General features: G+C 32.0%; 1 long non-coding RNA gene across 1 annotated transcript; it reads left to right on the top strand.

Annotated features, from left to right (window-relative positions):
- Nucleotides 1–1,247: 1,247 nt before the first annotated feature.
- LOC131424778 (uncharacterized) lies at nucleotides 1,248–3,605 on the top strand. The gene is made up of 3 exons (XR_009228315.1): nucleotides 1,248–1,422; nucleotides 2,509–2,586; nucleotides 3,488–3,605. It is a non-coding gene; the product is annotated as an uncharacterized LOC131424778 (long non-coding RNA).
- Nucleotides 3,606–9,014: the final 5,409 nt, after the last annotated feature.

Here is a 9,014-nt window from a genome sequence, read left to right as displayed (position 1 = left end):
GATACTGAAAAGGCAAACCATAGACTGTGTTAAAGTTTTTTTTACCTCATATATCTGATAAAAGATGTGTGTCTAGACTATGTAAAGAATACAAAACCCTAATAAAACTGGACAACATATTGAACACCACGTAAGATGTGCAGATATCAAAGGAAACATAAACATCAGTCATTGGAGAAATAATATTGAAATCATAATCTGATACTGCTCACACCTGTTAAAATAACTAAAAATTAAAAATAATAATTACACTGATTATGCCAAGTGATGGTGTAGTTAGAGAGCAACTGGAACCTTCACACATTTTTGGTGGAAATGCAAAATGGTACCATTGCTTCTGGAAACAGTTTGGCAGTTTCTCATATAGTTAAACATATGCTTACTGCACAACCTATAATCAAGGGCTAGGCATTTATCCAAGAGAAATTAAAACTTATGTTCACATAAAATCCTGAATGCACGTTTATAGTGGCTTTATTCATAATTGGTGAAACTGAAAACAACACAAGGGTCCTTCAACAGGTGAATGGAAAACTATTACATTGAAAACTGCTCAGTAAATATAAGGGGCAAAATATTGATTCATGCAATGATGTGGATGAATTACAACTGCATTTTGCTAAATGAAAGAAGGCAGATACAAGGGGAGACTTACTAGATTGTTCCATTTATGTGACGTTATGGGAAAAAAATACAGGACTAGATTCTTATCTGTGGTTACCGGGATCTGAAATTCAGGGAGAACTTAATACAAAGGAGCTCAAGGGCACTTTATTGAGTGATGGCAATATTCTATAGCACAATTGGAATGGTGCTTAATAATGCTTTGCTTTTATGAAACTCATAGGATGACAAATTTTATTGTATGTAAATTATATTCAATAAATGAGACCCAACTGACAATACCAAATGTTGGAGAGATGGACCCACAATATATCATTCCTGGAAATGTACTCTATTACAATCCCTTGAAGAAAAGTTTTCAGAGTTTATTTTAAAATTGAGTATACATCTACCATTAAACCAATAATTTTTACTCTTGGATGTATATCCAAGTGAAATAGAAACAAAAAGATTTGCACAAAAATGCTCATAGTAACTTTATTCATTAAATCCCAGATGAAACAACCCAAGTATCCACAATAGAAAATGTGAGAAGTTAACACAATGCACTACTCTTCAAAAAGAGAATGAATTATTCATATACACAATGTGGGTGAATGTCACAGACATTGTGAGGAGTCAAAGAAGCCTGCCACAACAAAGTACATGCTCTGTGACTCATACAAAACTCTGTAAGAGGCCAAACTCTTCCATTGTTTTAAATAATCAGACAAGTGGTTGTCTTGGGGACTGAGGTTTGACTAGAGAACACAAGGGATTTTTGCTCTGATACGTGATGCTCTGCATAGTGATAGAGAGGTGAGATTATGTAATTTTTTTTTTCTCAAATTGTACAGCTATCATTTTTCCATTTCAAATAATATAAATTTCACTTCAAAAATATTACAAAATAATGAGTGTGGGTTTTGTCAGTATTGTAGTACTAAAAGTGATATAAAATGATGATTTTGTGGAAATGACAGGTCCATAGAGATTCAAAATTGATTCCTAATATTATTCTACTTATTTTGCATATGCTTAATCATTGCCATAATAAAAAATATAGAACTTTGTTAAACTGATACTGTTGAAGAAGAAGGAAAGAAAAATGAAGAAAAAGAGGGAGAAATAGAGATAAAGAAGGAGAAAGATCATGATAGCTTTTTAAATGAGAATAGAAAAGACAGGTTAGAAGGGTGGAGAGAGTGGAGATATGTCAAGTAGTAGTTCTGAGAATGAATCATTGCATTTAACAATGTGAAAGTTATATTATGTATCTTAGTAAGCATAGATTCAATGAAATGGGGAGGACAAACACCTGATTGGAGAGAGAATATGAGAAGAATTACAGACAAGTTCAGACACTCTTAGAATCGTAGTAGTTTTGGTTTGCCTGGGACTTCAGTTAGCCACTTCATTTTGTAGCTGTGAAAGGGAAGCCCCTCCCAGTCAAGTTGACCAGAAAACTTAAATCTAGTTAGTAAGGAAAAGAGAGCTCACATATTATCTTACTCCCATTTTAAAATCTATACTTCACACAGGTTGCCTGCTTCTGAAAAAAATAAATGAGCTGATTACTATTATTTACTGTTAGTTAGAATCCAGAAATTCTTGATTTTTGAAGTAAAATATTTTTCCTTTGAATTCCCAATTCTGTTTTCCAGGTGTGGTCTTTTTCAAAGAGGTGGTGATCATTTGCCCCTCAGTTACAATTGTGCAAATACTATATCCAGCTATTCTTTGAACTATGAATGTCAACAAAAGTGCAACTTCATTATTGTATTATAGTCAAGTTCTTTTTCATGAACCTGACCCCACCAAAAATTATCTATGGTTCTAATTTTTTTTTCTCAGAGTGAGTTACATTTTGTTTTTGGATAATAAGAATTGAATTTCTCTTTTTAGTCAAAATCAAAGTATTCTGAAGGCTTCCTTTTCGACACCTCTTTCCCGTTTTTGATGTTTTCCAGAGAATACAGGCAGGTGAGTAATATCAAGTTTTGATGTATTTACCACCCCTGCTGAGTGTGATCTCATAGAAGAAAATGGAAAGAATAATCCACAGTGGTCAAGGAGCTAAAGACTGAACTTGATCCATAATTAAACAACACATTCACATGGCTGAGCAAAGAGCTTGCAGCTATAGTTAATCTCTGATGTTCTTTTACAAGGCTTATCTCCATTTGAAAGCTTTCTTTTAAAACATTTCTTTGGCAAGTAGTCTAAATTATTCACCACTTTCAATATTAATTTTTGTTATATGTATTCCTGTGCTGTAGTCTGTATGATGGGGTAGACACAGTTTATGGAGATTTTTAATTAAGGTTAGTAAAAGCCACCATGATAATAACAATAATAATAATAATAAATAGACACACGGCACACATGTACACTGTAGTTCTGGCTCATTAAATAGAATATGTAGCAAATAGCAATCAACGCATCGTTTCTTTAAACACTTTCTTTATAATACTATATACTACTTATAATATTTATTTTAGAGGTATATAAAGGATTTTAAGATGAAAAAGTCTAATTATGTAATTATGATTTGGGTCTTTCTTGAATATTTTCTTTGGAGGTATGTGTGTCATGAAAAAATATTAAGTAAAAAGAAGGCTCTGGGCATTAACAGACACTTTGTTTTTAATAATCCTCATCATATTCATTGCTGCTACCATATTAGCATATTGTCATTTCTGCTTTTACTTTTTCTTAAAAAAATCTATTTGCATAATTATGTGGAGTGCAATTTCCCAGGTTTTTCTGGGGTATGGAGTACTTAGCATTGCATATTAGTGTGGAAGATAAGCCACTATAGATATTCATGACTTTTTGAGATCTGAAAAGAAGATAATTGTATGTTTTCTTTCCTTTTTTCTAGTTTCTTTATGAAGAGGAAAGGATGGGAACATTAGAACAATAAAAGTAAAATCGTCGTATTTTTCTTCTGAAATGCCATGTCACATAAAATACATGCATACATATATATATATGTATGTATGTATATATATATATATATATATATATATATATATATTCAGGTTTTAATTTTTACTGTGATAAGGAATAGTCATATGTAATTATGACTATATCTTTCCATTTTCATTCAGAAACATAAGTAAACTATGAATACATAAGAAATATAAAAAGCTTATTCAAATAGTGGTCTAGTTTCTAACGATGCTTAAATAACAGACACCCAGACACACTCATGGGCACACAAATGGACACCCATACGTGATGAGTAGCCCACCAAAAACATTATTTCTTAAATGTATAATAAAAATTTAATTTAATGGAACTGTTCATTTACACCAATGTTTTGTGTGTATGTATATATTTATGTGTATGTATATGTGCGTGTGTGTGTGTGTGTATATATATATATATATATATATATATATGCCAGATTTACTTATAATAGACAGTTTTTTAATTGTGTGTAACAAAATTTAGGTTTTTTTTTCATTTTTTAGCAAAAATAGCCAATATGCTAAAAGATATTACAAAACAGTTGTAGGACTAAATTCATGGTTGAAATTCAATGAAAAATATGCAGAACCATATCAAAGGTTCAGTGTGATTAAGAAGTAACTAACCCTTGCTGTCATTCCCATCTGAGATACCAGGAATGTAACTTGATGACAAGCAATAACAAAATCTAGATGCATCTTTGGTTATCCATTCTAAACCAACCAACCAACTGAACAACAACAGCACAGCTAAACACAGCTGAGTTGATTACATTTCTTCCTTTGCACCTGAGGACTCAGGAATGCTTCTGCCTAGAGGATTCTGGGTCATGTGCCTATACACTAGTTGTGAGGTGAGTAAGAAACAAGTGCTCTTTGTTCCACCTCTGGGAAGATGAGACTTGTAACAGGAACTTTCTCAGTTGGAATGTACAGGTTTGAGTGTTCATATATAAAAATTATCCATCAAATATCTCTGATATTTTCCTTTTTTTATGTTTCATGGAACATAGCTAATGACAGATACTGAGAAATTATACAAGGGAGGTGAAATTCTGAGCACTGGCATGTCAAAAGAGGAATATTTTTAACTAGTATATTTCAGTTTTTTAAAAAATATTTGACTCCCTGCTAAGAAACATGAGGAAATATCACTCATATTTCCTCCCACATTTGCTCTTTTAGCCTCCATTTTTAATTATATTGTCATTTTAACATTTCCAAAAGTATAACATTCACATTAGCTTATATAACTGTAACGGCTTTAGTGCTTTATTCTTCAGTCTTGGTATCGATGGCTTCAGCTCTGACTATGGCTTTCTACAGTTTGTGTTTTCCTAAGTTCTTTGCTTTGTGTTATTACTTGTTTGGCTAATTTTCATTCTTCAGGAGTAAGAAGTTCTGCCTTTTACTTTAAATATGAAGGATTACTTTACTCAATAAAAATTTATTATTCTTAGTTTTCCTTAGAAATGTATAAATATTTCTACACTATTTCTACTATCAAATAGTTGAAAAAGTCCAAAGACCACTTTAAGTTCCTCTTTGTTTATAATTTTCTTCATTTATTCATGATTACCCATGATTCTTCCTTTATCCTTACAGACCAGGAATTTAAAAGAAAGTTGCATTTATATCAGTCGCTCCATATCAATTTTCCCAGAACATTATGAAACTCAGTCTGTAGGGTCAAGCCTGTAGTATTTTAGAAAAGTTTATTTCAACTGTGTACTTGAATTTTACAAAATGTGTTCTGTTCATAGAAACACAAGTTATATATATCCTTTTCTGTATCCACAATTTTCTTCAAAGTCATATGCATGTTTTATTTTTCATTTTTTTTACTATTATACTTATGTGATTTACTTCATTTTGGACATTGCTTTCAAAGATGGTGATTTTTATGAGACTTTTAAACATGCCTTTTAGAACATTCTTTTGTTGGTTACTTAGGTTTCTGTCCTAAGTTCTACAAGCTCACTTTTCAATGGTATCTTTTATATTCCTTTCTTTGTACGCTTTTATCTCTTTCCCATTTTTTAAGTTTAAAGTGATTATATCATCTTTAATTTCTATTTTTCTGATTTCACTTTTTTCTTAAATAATTCTTTTTATGCTATCTCTTCTTCATATCTCTTTTTAGATTCTTTTTAATCTTTTATAACAAGCATGTTTTAATGAATGGTTTTTATGTTAGAGCTTTTGTGGTTATTTGATGAGACACATCTGGAGGATCGTTTGCTTCTCCCTTTTGGTTTCTTAGTTGAGAGCTGGTTTCATACTCAGAACTGATCTCCAGAGAACAAAGGCCTTTGGTTTATATCTGCATTTCTAGCATGTAAGAGTGTTTTCAGACTTCTATTGCATGTCTTGAACCTTAGTGTGCATATTTCCCAGTGTAATTGCCAGGTCTAGAGATAACCTGCTGTATTTCCTAGTACTTACTATAGGGATCAGCAAACACTATAACCCATGGGCCATATCCAGCCTGTTGACTCTTTGTATGGCAGGTAAGCTAAGAATGTTTTTTTATAATATGTATATGGTAGAAAACAATCCAAAGAAGTGTGAAATTCAAATTTTAGTATCCAGAAGTGAAGACTTTGTAAAATCTAACCGGAGCCATTTATTTAAGTACTGTACTTTCATGCAACCACTGTAGAATTGAGCATCTCAACAGAGATACTATGACCTACAGAAGCTATTGCCACATAAAATATATATTATCTCGCTTTTTAAGTAAAAGGCTTGTCCACCCTTGACTTAAAGGAAGTAGGCACTATGGTTTGGATGTGAGATGTCCCCCAAAAATCTCACGTGTAAGACAGTGCAAGAAGGTTCAGAGGAGAAATGATTGGGTTGTGAGGGTCTTAAACCAATCAGCGATTTAATCCCCTACTAGAGATTAACTGAGTGGTAATTGAAGTGGTAGAATGTAGCTGGAGGAGGTGGGAATTGGGGCGTGACTTTGTATCTGGAGAGTGGAATCTCTCTGCTTTCAGATCACCATAATGTGAGCTGCTTCCCTCTGCCCCACACTCTACCATGATATTCAGCCTCATCTCGAGCCCTGAGAAATGGAGCTGGCCTTCTATGGACGAAGACCTCTGAAATCATGAGCCCTCAAATAAACTTTTCCTTTTTATGGTTGTTCTGGTCAGATCTTTTAGTCACAGCAATGAAGAAGCTGACTAAAACACTAGGCATTCTGTAATTCCCATTTTAGACTAATCCATAAGTATATAACATAAGCATGTACATGCTCATTTTTGAAGCATGTTCAGAGTGCTTATCTAGTCAGATCCTCTTTTAAAGAATTTAGCTTCAATGTACACAGATTATCTACATGCATCTGTGTTAGAGAAAAGTTGAGGGGCCTATGCTCACCTTAATATTTCTCTACATGTAACTCTCCAACTTTCTATATGCAATTCTATGACATATTGAGGTTTATGGCACTAAGTATATGCCTATAACCCTTTTATAAAACATTGCTCCTCTTAGCATGCTAATAGCTGCTTATGGAAAAAACATGTAGAGTCAAAATGAGCTTGGTGTGGATTAAAGATTGTGAAGAATCTAAGAAGCTGAAGGAGCCTGCAGCCTCTATTTTGATGTTGAATTCTGCTGTTCCTCCTCTTCCTCCTTCTCCTTCTCCTCTTCTTCCTCCTTCTTCTTCCATTTTGATATACTTTTTATCCCTTTTTTTCTAACTTCCTTATCATTCTGAAATATAAAATTAACTCTGTGTTGGGACATTTTTAATCTTTCTAGACAACACCTAGATCTAATTCTAGATCTAGTTCTAGATCTTACAATTGCTCTAGTTGATCATCATTAGTTTGGACACCATCTGACCTTTGGGGACATCTATACACTGTTCCTAATCACTAATTTTGATCATCATTTAACAATATTTGGCAAATGATTTAAAATATTTGTTTGTAATATTTTTCCTATTCCTCATATGATAGAATGTGTTCTTCTCTGTTCCTTTTTGTTGTTGTTGTGAAAAGACTTGAAAATGCAGAGGGAAGAAAAGTGTTTCCTTTCATTTTAAATTAGAAACTCTGTGCTATCTAAACACCCTGAAATTTTTTTAGAATACATACAATTGATCTTACTCTGTGCTCCTGAATGTAGTTTCTGTTCTGACATTAAACCATTAATGTTTTCAGCTGTGCAAGGATAATTGCTGATATTTAAACTTTGTAATTTAACATTCTTAGGAGTATTATTCCAATTGAATATTCTAGCTCATACTAATAAGAGTGGACAGCTAGGTCCTTTGTAAATACACCATCCATTTTTTTCTTTCAGTACAAAAAGATAATGTTGTCTTCCAAAGAAACCTGAATCATAATTTTGAAATACTTATCTCAATTCCTCAAAATCAGCTACCAAGAAATTGCTTTTATTTATTCTTTAAAACTAAGGTCAACTTAATCAATTTTTAAAAGTTGTAATGCTTTCCAGGCAGATTGGATATGCCTCCCCAAATATTCCTTAGACATTGAAGAAGCATGATTTTCACATGAAAATCTTCTGAATAAAGTTCATTGTGAATTCTAAGTTGTAGAGGGTTTCAGGATTTTCTTTTCTTCATTAAGTTTTGGAAAATTGTACTTGTTCGACAAAAAGTTTTAGGGATGGAAAGCTAAGTCAAAGGAATAAAATGCTTGAGGATGCCAATTGTACATAGGACAATAATTTAAAGAAAATAAAAATGGATCTCATTTAAGAAAAACTGCCTCAATGATAATAAATGACTATATTAAGCTATGGAGTCCTGAACTCTAGTGAAATAGATTCAAGTTCAAACAAATGCAATCTTTAGGCAGTTATTTGCTCTTAACCAGAGAAAAAGTCCAAATATTTACAGGAGAACGTGTACAGTGCATGGAAGTTGTTAAAAATTGTTTTAAACTTGTTCAGCATTTTAATTATTAATATCATTTTCTAAGAAAAGAAAATGTTAAAATTTTAAATATGAAGAGTCAAATGTTTGATTAGCTCCTTGGTAATTACTTAAAACCTCTACTTCAACAGAATCTTTGAGTGTAAAGAAAAAAATTATTCAAAGATATTAAACACAAATTGGAAAAACCTCTTATGACAAAAACTATTGAAAACTGTAAATGTTTATTGAATGCTTTTATTCCAAAAACTTTAATGAGTAAAAATGTTGACAGCAATTGTTTTCTTCCCTGAAAATTATAGTGACAAATCATTCAAATTCAATAAAAAATAATGCACATTACAAGATATAAAAAAATCCACAATTCTACTGTTCTCAATTCAGTCTTGATATATCCTTACAATGCTAATTCTTCCTATATAGTTTGTCTTCTATTTTTTAAAGCATTATAATTTATATTCCATTATTAGCTACTATAATCAACATATTCTTTAATATAGTTAAGCACTATTTCCTCA

This window comes from Marmota monax, unplaced genomic scaffold (assembly GCF_021218885.2).
Source record: "Marmota monax isolate L192 unplaced genomic scaffold, Marmota_monax_Labrador192_F-V1.1 WCK01_AAM20220418_F8-fsc00006, whole genome shotgun sequence".
In the NCBI taxonomy this organism is placed as follows: Eukaryota; Metazoa; Chordata; class Mammalia; order Rodentia; family Sciuridae; genus Marmota; species Marmota monax.
This window is presented reverse-complemented; position numbering and strand designations above follow the sequence as displayed.